General features: G+C 44.2%; 1 pseudogene; it reads right to left on the bottom strand.

Moving 5' to 3' along the window:
- Positions 1-10472: 10472 nt before the first annotated feature.
- LOC131835923 (glyceraldehyde-3-phosphate dehydrogenase-like) lies at positions 10473-12033 on the bottom strand (annotated as a pseudogene).
- Between the last annotated feature and the right edge of the window lie 1696 nt (positions 12034-13729).

Below are 13729 nucleotides of genomic sequence, written 5' to 3' on the forward strand. Positions count from 1 at the left end.
AACAGGTATTCAAACCAAAACCTATACACAAGTGTTCATAGCAGTGCTATTGCGTATAGCCAAAAGGTGGAAACTACCCAAATGTCCATCAACTGGTGAACAGATTAACAAAATGTGGTCTGTCTGTACAGTGGAATATAAAATCCATGACGAGGATGGGCATGGATGAACCTCAAAACATGCTAAGTGGAAGCAGCCAGGCACAGAAGGTCACAGACTGTACGACTCCAGTCATATGAACTATCCAGAGTGGGCCAGTCCATAGAGACAGCACATTAGTGGTTGCCAGGGGCTAGGAGCTCGGGATGGGGAGGGACTGCTAGTGTGAATGGTGGGTTCTTTATAGGGCAATGGTTCAACTGTACGGAAATTGTACACTTTATTTTTCTTTGATATTTTATTTACTTATTTTTATTTTTTTAAATTATTTATTTATTTGAGAGAGAGAGAGAGAAAGAGAACATGAGAGGGGTCAGCGGGAGAAGCAGACTCCCTGGCAAGCAGGGAGCCTGATGTGGGACTTGATCCCAGGACTCCAGGATCATGACCTGACCCGAAGGCAGTTGCTTAACCAACTGAGCCACCCAGGCGCCCAATTTACTTTTTTTTTTTTTTTTTAAGATTTTATTCATTTATTTGACAGAGAGAGCACAAGCAGGCGATCAATTTATTATCCAATTTATTTATTTTTAAAGATTTTACTTATTTACTTGTCAGAGGGAGGGAGAGAGAGCTGTGAGGGGAAGCTGGAGGCAGAGGGAGAAGAAGCAGGCTTCCCACCGAGCAAGGAGCCTGATGCGGGACTCCATCATCCCAGGACCCCGGGATCATGACCTGAGCCAAGCAGCTGCCTAACCGGCTGAGCCATCCAAGCATCCCTTTCTTTTAAGATTTTATGTATTTGACAGAGCATGCACAAGTTGGGGGGCAGAGGGAGAGGGAGAAGCAGACTCTCCGCTGAGCAAGGAACCCCAGGACCTAGAGATCATGACTGGAGCCAAAGGCAGACGCTCAGCCAACTGAGCCACCCAGGGGCCCCAGGAACTGTACACTTTAAAATGGTTCAATTTGTGTTACATGAATTTTACCTCAACTTTTTAAGAAGAATATTGGACATTGAGTCTGTCCCTCCAGTCCTATCCCCTAGCAACTGGTACACAAACAAAGAGATCTGACAATTTATAAACATTTGTATGTATAGTATAGTTTTTCATATAAAAGGCAGCATCTTGTGACTGTTGTTTTGTACTTTGTTTCTTTTACTGAACGGATTTTGGAGATTATTTTGCATCCACACTTACAGACTTGCTAGGCTCTTGCCTTTAACATCTCCCTACTGCTCCATTTCTCTAGATGTGCCCTGGTTAATCTAGCCTGTCTGTCCCCTTTGGATGGACATTTAGATTGTTTCCAGTATTTTGGCATTTCAGACAAGGCTGCCTGAATAGTTTTGTATATGGGTCATTTCACACATGTCTCTATCTGCAGGGACTTCCTAGAAATGGAGTTGCTGGGTCAAAGGGCATACACATTTTAATTTTTCCAGTTACAAAAATAATGCATGCTTGTTACAAAAATTTCAAACAACTCTAAAGCTCATAGGCTAGAAAGTGGAAGAAGCTCTGCCTACAACCTCTATCCTCCCTCTTCTTCATCCGCCTCCCTTTTCTGTGCGCTTCCTCCTTGGCCCCTGGTCCGCAGCTCTCAGAGCCTTCCCTGCCTGACTGATTTTGCATCTCCCCTCCACCTCCTCCCCCCTCCCTCTTCCTTCCCTTATCCCTTAGTAGAGACTTTCTCATCTGTCCCCAGGGCCTGGGCTGGGACTCAGGCTCATGGTCAAATATAGCCTGTTACCTCCAAACCTACCAATGGCAGGTCCCTGGGAAATGCCTTCAAATCATAAAATGATCAAACCAAAAGAATAGGGGCTTCTCATCCAACTCTCACATTCTGTCTTCCCTAGGAGGCAACTGAGGCCCAGAGAAGGGAAATGTGGCTCAGTGAGTGGATTCACAGAGCCAGGAAGAGAAGTCACATTGCCTGACACCCCATCCAGGAGTCATTTCATTAATAAACAATTATTGAGTACCATGAGTGCCCATTGTTTCAGGCACTGTTCTAGGCCCTAGGCTCTAGCAGTGAATGAGACAAACTTCACATTAGGTTCAGGGAAAGCAACAAAAAATAAGTAATAAAGTAGTTCACCTGGTGTTAAGTGCCATGTAAGAATAAAGAGTGACTTGAGCCCAGGAATTTTAATGGGATGGTGATACGTGAGCTAGAACCTGAATGACAGGAAAGTGCCAGCTAAGCCAGCACATGCAAAGGTCCTGAGGTAGGAGGAATATTTGTATACTCAGCAGACAAAAAAAAAGATACATGAGGCTAGTCACTTAAGGGCCCTAGAGGCAAAGTGAAGTCATTCTACAAAGCTGTAAGATCGGCTTCCCCCCAGACTTTGCCCCCAGTAGGCTGGAGGACACAGAAGGGGTTCCTTGAACCCTTGCTGAATGAATGAATGAACACTGTGTGTTAAAGGTGAGTGGAAAAGCACAAAGATGTATCACGGGGTTCTTGAATAGACATAGATTCGAGCTCCAAATTACTAGCTGTGTGGCTTAGGGCCTCCTGTTTACCTGAATAGTTATCATAACGGCAGCCAATTCTTCCTGGACTTTGTGAGCAATGCAGTCAATATCCATGTTGCAATTCTGCCCTTGTAGCCATAGTGAGAAAGCAGCCACAGACAATACAGAAACAAACGTGTCACTGTGTTCCAATAAAACTTTGTTTGCAAAACCAGGCTGTGGGCCAGTCCGTACCTTAGAGAGCAATTAAAATGTACCAGGTACAGTTGTACCATTATGTCTATTAACACCTGTATAACGGAAGCTCCACAGATAAGCTGTTCTGTATCTCTTTTGGGTCTTGGACACCGCTGAGGTTCAGGTGGTGGCTCTGGATGATCAGCCCAGAGATCTACACACAGACACAGCTGTGCATACACCTCAGGGGTTAAGAACCACCTGAAGCTTTTGTGGGCTTCCCAGATGGATCATCCTGAAGGCCCCTTCTGCCTCAGATAGTATCAAGGTGGTGGTGTTCGGAACCGTGGAATGGCAGTGGAAGGCTCCGAGAGACAGAGTGGGAGCCAGGTTGCCCAACTGGAGGCTGTGTGTCAGGGACAGCAGTGGAGTACCTAGCTGAGAGGAGTCTATGGCGTGAGCTCTAGATGGTTGTCTTCCCAGGGAAACATGGCCCCTGGAGGGCTTCCTTCCCCAGGCGAATGGCAAAAAAAGCCTAGCCTGGGGCAGAGCCCCGCCCACTTGGTCCTGTCTCCTAGCAGCACTTGGAGGTCCGGCACATCTCTTTAGCTCTGCCTCCGCCACAAAATGGAGGCATTGGGCTAGACTCCTTCTTTCCGGCTACAGGTATTTATGGGCACCTACTGTATATCAAAGAGTCCACTGAACCTCACAAGTGATAAAGCAGACTCAAGAACAAAGACCTCTGCCCAAACTGAATGAGAAGCCCCTGTGGCCTTCACCCAGACTGGATGGGAAAGCCCCGGGAGGCCAAGGCACTAGAGCCAGACCCTGAAGACGGGTAGGTAGTTGGGGGCATTCCAGGCAGAGGAAACGACATGGGTGTAGGGAAACTCTGTGTGGAGGGCCTGGTTTGGGTGGAGTGTCAGGTGAACAGAGAAAAACTCCCAGGAGTTAGGCGAGAAGGAAAATTGGGTCCACAAGTGGCTAGGGCCCTGGTGGGAGCTACACCAAGGGTCTCAGGAGGTGACAACTGTAGGGCCTTAAGATAGAGAAAAACAAGCACTGGGCCTCACAGAGCTTTGAAGGAGGGGAGCAGGAGGCAGTAGGAGGCCTGGGTGGAGGGCGCTAGGGGCAGGACAGAGAAGAAAGCCAGATGTGATAGGACATTTGTCTCTCCGGCTTAAAGTGGGAGGCTGGAGCCAGGGACAGATTGAGGAAAAGCCTACCCAATGTGAATGGGAAGCAGTGGCTGCCTTCTCCGAGAGGAGACACAGGCAGGTGCTGCAGGGAGCCAGTTTGGGAGCTTCCATTGCTCCCTTTCCATCCGTAATACTTCCGGGAGGCCTGAAATGCATGTTAGCATGTGAAAGGCTCACAGGGGGCAGTGAGACCTCAGTTTAGCTGTTCGCCGTTAGGTCTGGGGGCTCACTGGGACTCACACATGGACTTACTGGAAGAACATTTCAGGCAAAATAAATAAACCTAAGCAAGCATCAAAGAGATTTAACCATCAGGGCGCCTGGCTGGCTTCGCTGGTAGAGCATTCGACTCTTGACCTCAGGATTGTGAGCTGGAACCCAAAGCTGGGTGTAGAGATTACTTAACAAGATTTAACCATCTGACCAACTTGAGTATATTTTTTAAATGTTTTGAAGTATAGTAGTAGCTTCAGTTAGAGGGATGGATGGAGTATGTGTTGTGCTGCTTAAAGCAACCCAAGCCTTGTCCGCCTCTAGTGGAAATCTCATCTCCCCTCAACATTCTAACCCAAGAGGCTGGGGTTGTTAATCCCTGTTCCAGATGAGACAGCTGTGGCTCAGAGAGGTTTAGAAGCTGCCAAGATCACACAGCAGGAAAGTAGGGAAGCCAGGGCAGGACCGGAACCCTCCTTGCTCTTAAACTCCAGGACATAAAATTTGACAATTAAATTTAACTCTTACCAAGTTGGGATTAAAAGTAGAAGCAACAGGGGTACCTGGCTGGGTCAGTTGGTGGAGCAGATGACTCTTGATCTTGGGCTTATGAGTTCGAGCCCCACACTGGGTGTAGAGATTACTTAAAAACTTAAAAAAGAAAGTAGCAACATTAAATCCATGGTTGACAGAGAAAGGAGGCAAGTCCCGCTTTGCTTCTCACCATATCAGTGCAGATGGCCTGTCTGCCACTCAACCTGAGCCCCTAGCAACTTCAGAGTTGCAGGTTGTCCTAAGACACTGAAAGCAGGAGAAATGGCCCAGTGTCAGGGCTGGTGCCACCGGCAGGAATAGGCAAACTGAGAAGAGGAATCAATTTAGCAGGATGATTTTAGTTCATTTGTCATCAGACGCACTTGGATTTACCACTTATCAGCTATGTGACCTGGGACACTGAATAAACTGTCATTTAAACCTCAATTTCCCACAATCGTGAAATGGGGACAGTAGCGGTATGCACCCCACAATGTATATGCAAATGAAATCAGTACCATATGTGTTTATATGGCCCGGCTTTTGACTGTTAGTGTTGATTATGTTCAGGTGGTTGGCGTGGGTCCTGTGGTTTCTTTGGCATTCTCCAGGGCTCTAATGAGTTCACATCTTGAGTCTTAAGATCCCCTGAGCTGTTGAAGCTGAAGGATGAGGGGTCAGGAGAGTGGGGCGGAAACTGGGCTGAGTCTGCAGCACAGCTCAAAGGCAATGTCATGCCATGGCAGGGGACAGGGCATCTTCTGCAGAGCAGCTCAGAGATGCTACCCAAGATTTTTCCCTTTTCAGTCTCTGCTAAGCACTCAGTGAACAAGCCCTTCTCCCCACACTCCGTTTGAAGTCACCCTTGGAGAGGGGGCAAGCCAGGGCTCTGGTGTCAAAACAGCAGAAGTCATATCATACTCTTGAACTTGGGCAAGTTCATCAATGTCTCTTATTGGCCATTTCCCCCATCTGTGCAATGGGATATAAAATAAAGCTAACCCCAGGGGAGAGGTTGAGAAGGTAGGTCTACATTGTAAAGAGAGGCTATGAAAGCACTTATTAAACTTTAAAGGCACACAAATGCTGGGCATACATTTTCTCAGAGAGCTGATATCCTTGGCACCTCTTCCGTGAAGCCTTCCTAGACTGCCCGGTTGGGAGTGATTTCTTCCTCCACTGATTCCCGCTGCTGCTCACTTGAGCATTACAAATATAGATGCTGCCCTATCAAGAGCCACAATTCTGAGTACAGAACAAGCCAGGCCTCCTGAGTTCCAGCTAGTATCTTGGTAATTTCTCTTGGCACTCTTTTTGTGGTGTGTCCACCAGGCACTTTCCTAGCACTTGTCCTGTTCTCCCTCTGCAGAAAGTAAGACCAGTTACGTTCATCCTATGGGGCTCTGCCCCCTGACCACATACCTTGAGGCACCGTGTAGTCCTTAACCCAAGTAGGCCAATAGGGTCTTTCTCTGAGAATTTACATTTGCATGTGTGATTGACAGGGAGTCAGTTCAGTATCTCCGAGTAATTAAAACTATAACATATAGGGGTGCCTGGGTGGCTCAGTGGGTTAAGCCTCTGCCTCCAGCTCAGGTCATGGTCTCAGGGTCCTGGGATCGAGCCCTGCATGGGGCTCTCTGCTCAGCAGGGGGCCTGCTTCCTCCCTCACTCTCTGCCTGCCTCTCTGCCTACTTGTGATCTCTGTCTGTCAAATAAATAAATAAGATCTTAAAAAAAAATCAGATTAAAAGCAGATTAAAAAAAAAAAAAAGACAGTGAACATATCTATCCCCAACAAAAGTTTCCTCCTGCCCTCCTTGATCCCTCCAGCTCCTCGCTGACTCTCAGCCCAGGCAGTCACTTTCAGTACCTCTAGACTAGTTCGCATTTACAGAATTTATAAAAATGGAGCCCTCCAATATGTACCTTTTTGTCTGTCTGCTTTCAGTCAGCTTAACTATTTGGAGAGGTGTCCGTGCTATTACACATCTTAATAGTTCAGTTATGTGGCTGAGTCGTAACGAGTTACATGGACATGTGACCATTTTGTTTACTATTCAGCCGTTGATGGACATTGAGGTTGTCTCTAGATTGGGACTATTACAAATCAGGCTCCTATGGGGCGCCTGGGTGGCTCAGTGGGTTAAGCCGCTGCCTTCAGCTCAGGTCATGATCCCAGGGACCTGGGATCGAGTCCCGCATCGGGCTCTCTGCTCAGCAGGGAGCCTGCTTCCCTCTCTCTCTCTGCCTGCCTCTCTGCCTACTTGTGATCTCTGTCAAATAAATAAATAAAATCTTTAAAAAAAAAAAAAAAAAACAAATCAGGCTCCTATGAACATTCGTATATAAGTCGTTATGTAGACATATGCTTTTATTTCTTTTGGATAAATACCTAGGAGTGGAATGGCTTGGTCATATGGTGGGTGAATGCTATGCTTAGCTTATGCAGCCAAAGTGACCATACTGTTTCACATTCCCACCAGCCGTGTGTGAAAGTTCCAGGTGCTTCAGATCCTCGCCAAATCCTTAGTTTCAGTCATTTTGGTTTTAGAAATTCTAATAATTGCCTATAGTTTTAAGTTTTGCTCTTAGGTCTGTCACCTGTTTTGTGTTAATTTTGGCATATGTATGCGGTCCCAGTTAAATTTCTTTCTTTTCATGTGGGTATGAATGTCCGATTGGCCCAGCATCCTTTGTCACAAAGATTATCCCTTTTTACAATGAAACTGACTTTAAAAAATAGATATAGGGCTATTTCAGTTATTTATTTCTAGTTGAGTTAGCTTTCATGCTTTGTGTCTTCTATTAAAGAATTTGTCCATTTCATTGAAGTTATCAAATTTACTGGTGTAAAGTTTTTATGAATAATGTCGAGTATCTGTTCATTTGCTTATTACCATTTGTGTATCTTCTCTGGAGAAATGTCTATTCAGACCCTTTGCTCAATTTGTAATTGGTTTGTCTTTTTATTATTGCATTGGAAGAGTTCCTTATATATTCTATATACAAGTCCTTTATCAGACATATAATTGGCAAACATTTTCTCCCATTCTGTATGCCTTTTGCCTTCCTGAGTGCTCTTTGAAGCACAAAAGTTTTACATTTTGATAAAGTCAATTTCATCTCATTTTTCTTTTGTTAGTTATGCTTTTGGCATCATATTTAGGAATCCATTGCCTAATCTGGGATTTACGCCTACATTTTCTTCTAAGAATTTTATTGTTTTAGCTTTTACATTGAGGTATTTATCTGTTTTGAGTTACTTTTTGCACGTGATATTAAGTAAGGGTAAGGGTCCCAACTTCTTTTTTTTTTTTTGCACATGAATATCCAGTTGTCCCAGCACTATTTGCTGCCAAGACTATTCTTTTTTTTTTTTTTTTTAATTATTTTATTTGGGGGCGCCTGGGTGGCTCAGTGGGTTAAAGCCTCTGCCTTCAGCTCAGGTCATGATCTCAGGGTCCTGGGATGGAGCCCCACATCGGGCTCTCTGCTTGGCAGGGAGCCTGCTTCCCCCTCTCTTTCTGCCTGCCTCTCTGCCTACTTGTGATCTCTCTGTCAAATAAATAAATAAAATCTTTTTTTTTTTTTTTTTTAAAGTGGAGCATGTGATGGAACAAATAAAATAATTTTTTAAAAAATATTTTATTTATTTATATGAGAGAGATCACAAGTAGGCAGAGAGGCAGGCAGAGAGAGAGGGAAGCAGGCTCCCCACTAAGCAGAGAGCCTGATCCTAGGACTCTGAGCTGAAGGCAGAGGCTTAACCCACTGAGCCACCCAGGCGCCCCTGCAAAGTCTATTCTTTCTTGAATGGTCTTTGCACCCTTGTTGAAAATCAGTTGACCACAGACACAAGCTTTGTTCTATTCCACCCAGGTACCCCAGTATTAATTATTCTTTAGGTACTTTGTAGAATCCATCATTGAAACTATCTTAGGCTGTGGTAATTTCTTAAATTAATACTTCAATGTGGGGCGCCTGGGTGGCTCACTAGGTTAAACCTCTGCCTTCAGCTCGGGTCATGGTCTCAGGGTCCTGGGATCAGGCTCTCTGCTTAGTGGGGAGCCTGCTTCCCTCTCTCTCTGCCTGCCTCTCTGCCTACTTGTGATCTCTCTCTCTGTATCGAATATATAAAGAAAATCTAAAAAAAAACACACAAAACTTCAATGTCAGGGTGCCTGGATGGCTAAGTTGGGAAAGCATGCAACTCTTGATCTTGGGGTTGTAAGTTTGAGCCCCACGTTGAGTATAGAGGTTACTTAAAAATAAAATCTCTAAAAAAAAAAAAAAATTTCGATCTCTTTACTTGCTGTAAGTCTATACAGATTGCCTGTTTCTTCTTGAATCAGTTTAAGTAGTTTTTTTTTTTTCTAGGAATTTGTCCATTTCATCTAAGTTATTAAATTTTTTTTTTAAGATTTTTTTATTTTATTTATTTGTTAGAGAGAGAGAGAGAGATACAGAGCGCAAGCACAAGCAGACAGAGTGGCAGGCTAGAGGCAGAGGGAGAAGCAGGCTCCCTGCCGAGCAAGGAGCCCGATGTGGGACTCGATCCCAGGACGCTGGGATCATGACCCGAGCCGAAGGCAGCCGCTCAACCAACTGAGCCACCCAGGCGTCCCTAAGTTATTAAATTTTTAAAAAAGATTTTATTCATTTATTTGACAGAGAGACGGAGATCACAAGCAGGCAGAGAGGCACGCAGAGGCGGGGAAGCAGGCTCCCTGCTGAGCAGAGAGCCGGATGCGGATGGGATGTGGGGCTTGATCCCAGGACGCTGAGATCATGACCTGAGCTGAAGGCAGAGGCTTAACCCACTGAGCCACCCAGGCACCCCTAAGTTATTTATGGACATACAGTTGTTCATAGTATTTCTTATGCTTTTATAAATAATGCTATTTCATAAGGTTGGCAGTAAGAAGTTCCTTATTTCTGATTCTAGTGATTTGAGTCTTTTCTTTTTTCTTGGTCATTGTAACAAAGATTTGTCAGTTTTGTTGACCTTTTCAAAAAACAGCTTTTGGTTGATTGGTTTTTTCCTATTTTTCTATTCTCCTTTTCATTAATTCACACTCGAATTTTTACTATTTCCTTATCTCTGCTTGCTTTAAATTTAGTTTGCTCTTCTTTTTAGAGTATCTCTAAGGTGAAAGGTTATGGTATTGATTTCAGATATTTCTTTTCATTGACAGCGATATATTTCCATCTCAGCACTAATTTAGCTGCATCCCATAAGCTTTGATACAGGATTTTAATTTATTTCAAAATATTTTCTACTTCCCTTGTGAGTTCTTTTTTGGACCATGGCTTAGTTCAGAGTTGTTGCTTAACTTCCACATGTCTGTGAATTTTCCAGATTTCCTTTTGTCATTAATTTCGAATTTCATCCCCTGTGGTCTCACTTTCATTTTTGAAAGTTTTTTTTTTTTTAACCTAGGTTAACATTTTAGGTTAATATTGTATTTTTTCTTCCTGTATTTTTTTTCAAGTTTTTATTTATTCATTTATTTAAATCTTTACATCCAAAATGGGGCTTGAACTCATGAATTCAAGATCCAGCCAGGCAACCCTCTTTCTGTATTTTAAAGATGCAGCTCCATATCTTCTTCCTTGCATGCTTTCTGACAAAAGAAAATCTGTTAGCATTATTTTTGTTTGTATCTAGTATGTCTTTTTACTCTGGCTGCTTTTACGTGTGTGTGTGTGTGTGTGTGTGTGTATTTTTTTTTTTTTTTCATTTTTAAGTAAGCTCCATGCTGGGCTTGAACTCATGATCCTGAGATCAAGACCTGAGCTCAGATCAAGAATCAGATGCTTAATTGACTGAACCACCCAGGTGCCCCATTCTGGCCACTTCTAAATCTTTCTCTTTGTCACGTTTTATTTTATTTTATTTTTTAAGGATTTTATTTATTTATTTGACAGAAAGAGATCACAAGTAGGCAGAGAGGCAGGCAGAGAGAGAGAGGTGGAAGCAGGCTCCCCGCCAAGCAGGGGGACGGGGGTGCTCGATCCCAGGACCCTGGGATCATAACCTGAGCCGACGGCAGAGGCTTTAACCCACTTAGCCACCTAGGCGCCCCATCACATTTTAAAAATATACCTTGGTATAGGTTTTTTTGGAGGAGAGGGGGCTGGGTCCAGTGTACTTTATTGGTGGTACTTAACTTGGAAGGCTCCCTAAGCCCCTCCCACTCCTCAGGGATTCTGGAATGGAGACTGTAGAGCCTCAATGTGTTGGGAGGTTGAGTTAGGGTAAACACTCTCAAGCAGCTGAGGGTCTCTCTCTTCTTGTGTTCCTACTGGAGCTGTTGGTCTAGGATACTCTTACTCCTTGGAGGCCATGTGGACCAGAATGTCTATCACCCTATTGCTGAAGTTAAATTCATTTTCATACCAGGAAATGAGCTTGACAAAGTGTTCACTGAAGGTAGCACAAGCCCCAGCATCAAAGGTGGAAGAGTGGGTATCCTTATTAAAGTTGCAGGATGAACCTGGTCCTCAGTGCGGCCCAGACTGCCCTTGGGGGGCCTCTACGATGCCTGTTTCACCACCTTCTTGATGTTATCAAATATGGCAGCTTTCTCCAGGGACCAGGTCAGATCCTGCTGACATATTGAGAGAGAAGACATGGAAGACCATGTTGGTGAGCTTCCCATATAGCTCGGGAATTACCTTGCCCTCAGCTTTGGCAGTGCCACTAGAAGTAGGAATGATGTTCTGGGAAGCCCATGGCCATCATGCCACAGCTTACCAGAGAGGTCATCCACAATATTCTGGGTGGCAGTGATGGCATGGATTATGGTTATGAGTCCCTCCATGATGCTAAGGTTGTCATGGATGAGACTGGTCAGGGATGTCCAAGCAGCTGGTGGTGCAGGAAGCATTTGAGGGCCTTGAGGGAGCTGTCCTACTTTCCATGGTTCATGCCCTTCACAAACATGGGGGCATCAACAGAAGCGGCAGAGATGGTGACCTTTTTGGCTCTACCTTCAAGTGAGCCCCAGCCTTCTCCAAGGTAGTAAAGATACTAGCAGACTCTACATACTCAGCACCAGCATCACCCCATTTGATATTGGTGGAATCTCACTCCTGGAAGATGGAAAGGAGCTTTCCATTGATGACAAAGCTGCCCATTCTTAGTCTTGACTGTGCCATTGAACTTGCCACATGTGGAATCTTACTGGAACATGCAGACCATGTGGTTGAGATCAATGAAGAGGCCATTGACGGCAGCAGTACTCCCCTTGGGGCGCCTGGCTGGCTCACTTGGTAGAACACACTACTCTTAATCTTGGGGTTGTAAATTCGAACCCCACATTGAGTGTAGGGATAACTTAAAAATAAAATCTTAAAAAAAAAAATTAACCCTGATGACCAGGTATCCAATATGGCCAAATCCATTTACCACAACCTTTACCATTATGTCCCAGGGCCCCAGCTGGCACTGCACATGATGTGGCTGTCTATTGAGCTGGGAGAAACAGAGAGTTTGGTATAGTTTCTTTATGTGTATTGTGCTTGGGGTTCATTAGTTTCTGAGATCTATGGATTTATCAAATCTTCATCAAAGTTTTCATCAAACTTAGAAGTTTTTCAGTTGTTTTTTCTTCCTTTCCCTTCAAGTATTTCTTTTTCTTATCCTCTTTCCTCTGTGGGGGACTCTAGTTACACAAATATATTAGGTCACATGGCTCCCCAGTGCCATGTTATTATTATTTTAAAGGCCTTTTTCTCTGTGTATTTTATTTGGGATAGTTTCTGGGACTATGTATTCAAGTTCACTAGTCTTCTGCCACATCTAATGTTCCATTAATCCATCTAGTGTATTTTTTATCTCAGACCTTATAGTTTTCAGCTTTAGAATTTCAATTGAGGTCTATTAGGTAATATCTTCTATTTCTCTATTTAACATGGTCAGTCTTTGCTTTATCTTCTTGCACATATGGAACATAGTTACAATAACTGTTTTAATGTCTGTGTCTCCTAATTCTATCATCTGGGTAATTTCTGGGTAGGTTTCAATTGATCAGTTTTTTTCTTTTCATTATGGGTCATACTTTCCTGTTTCTTTGCATACATGCTACTTTTTATCAGTTGCCAAACATTGTGAATTTTATTTTGTTAGATGCTGGACATTTCTGTATCCTTATCCGTATTCTTGAGTTTTGTTGCGGGGTGCAAAAGCACTTGGAAATAGTTTGGTCCTTTTTCAGATCTTGCTTTTGTTAGATGGGACCAGAGAAGTGTTTTGTTTTCACCCACTTCTGAGTCAAAAGGTCTTGTGAGTGCTCCACTCAATGCCCCATTAATTGTGAGATTTCCACTCTGGTTTGTGGGAGCCAGCCCTATTCCCAGCCTTGTGTGAGCTCCAAGGATTATTCTCTCTAATCATATTGGTTGATTCTAACTGTGCTTTCTAGTAGTTTCTTCACATGCAGACACCAAGCTGGATGATTAAAGATGTACCCTATGTAGTGTTCCAGAGTTCTCTCTGGGTACAGTATGTTCCTTTTTGGTTCTCTGCCTTGTGTCCCCAGACTCCTAACTTCATCCTGTCAGTGCAAGGAGAATGTGGACCCCACCTGCCTTCCTCTCCCAGTGCTCTGATCTGGAAGTGTTCTTCAGACAGTAAGGTGGAGCATTCCTAGGGCTCTCCTCATTTGTTTCCTGACTCTCGTGGTCTGACATCCAGTGTTTTGAGGACCACTGTTTCATATATTTTGTGGGGTATTTTAGCCATCTTAGGTGGGGACGTAAATCCAGTCTTGGTTACTCCATCTTGGCTGGAAGCAGAAATCCTTGTGATGTTCATTTGTCTGGTGGGCACTTACTGGGGGAGAGCTTGCTGGTCTGTGGCTCTCCAGACACTCCAGATTTTCCTATCTCAGGGCCTTGGTGTGGGCCCTTACCTCTGTTGGGCCTGCTCTGTCTAGCTGTCCTTCCCTCTCTCAGCTCAGAGGCCTTCTCTGACTACTTTGTGTAAAGTGAATCACTCTCTTTTTTATT

Source organism: Mustela lutreola, chromosome 7, assembly GCF_030435805.1.
Source record: "Mustela lutreola isolate mMusLut2 chromosome 7, mMusLut2.pri, whole genome shotgun sequence".
Classification (NCBI taxonomy): Eukaryota; Metazoa; Chordata; class Mammalia; order Carnivora; family Mustelidae; genus Mustela; species Mustela lutreola.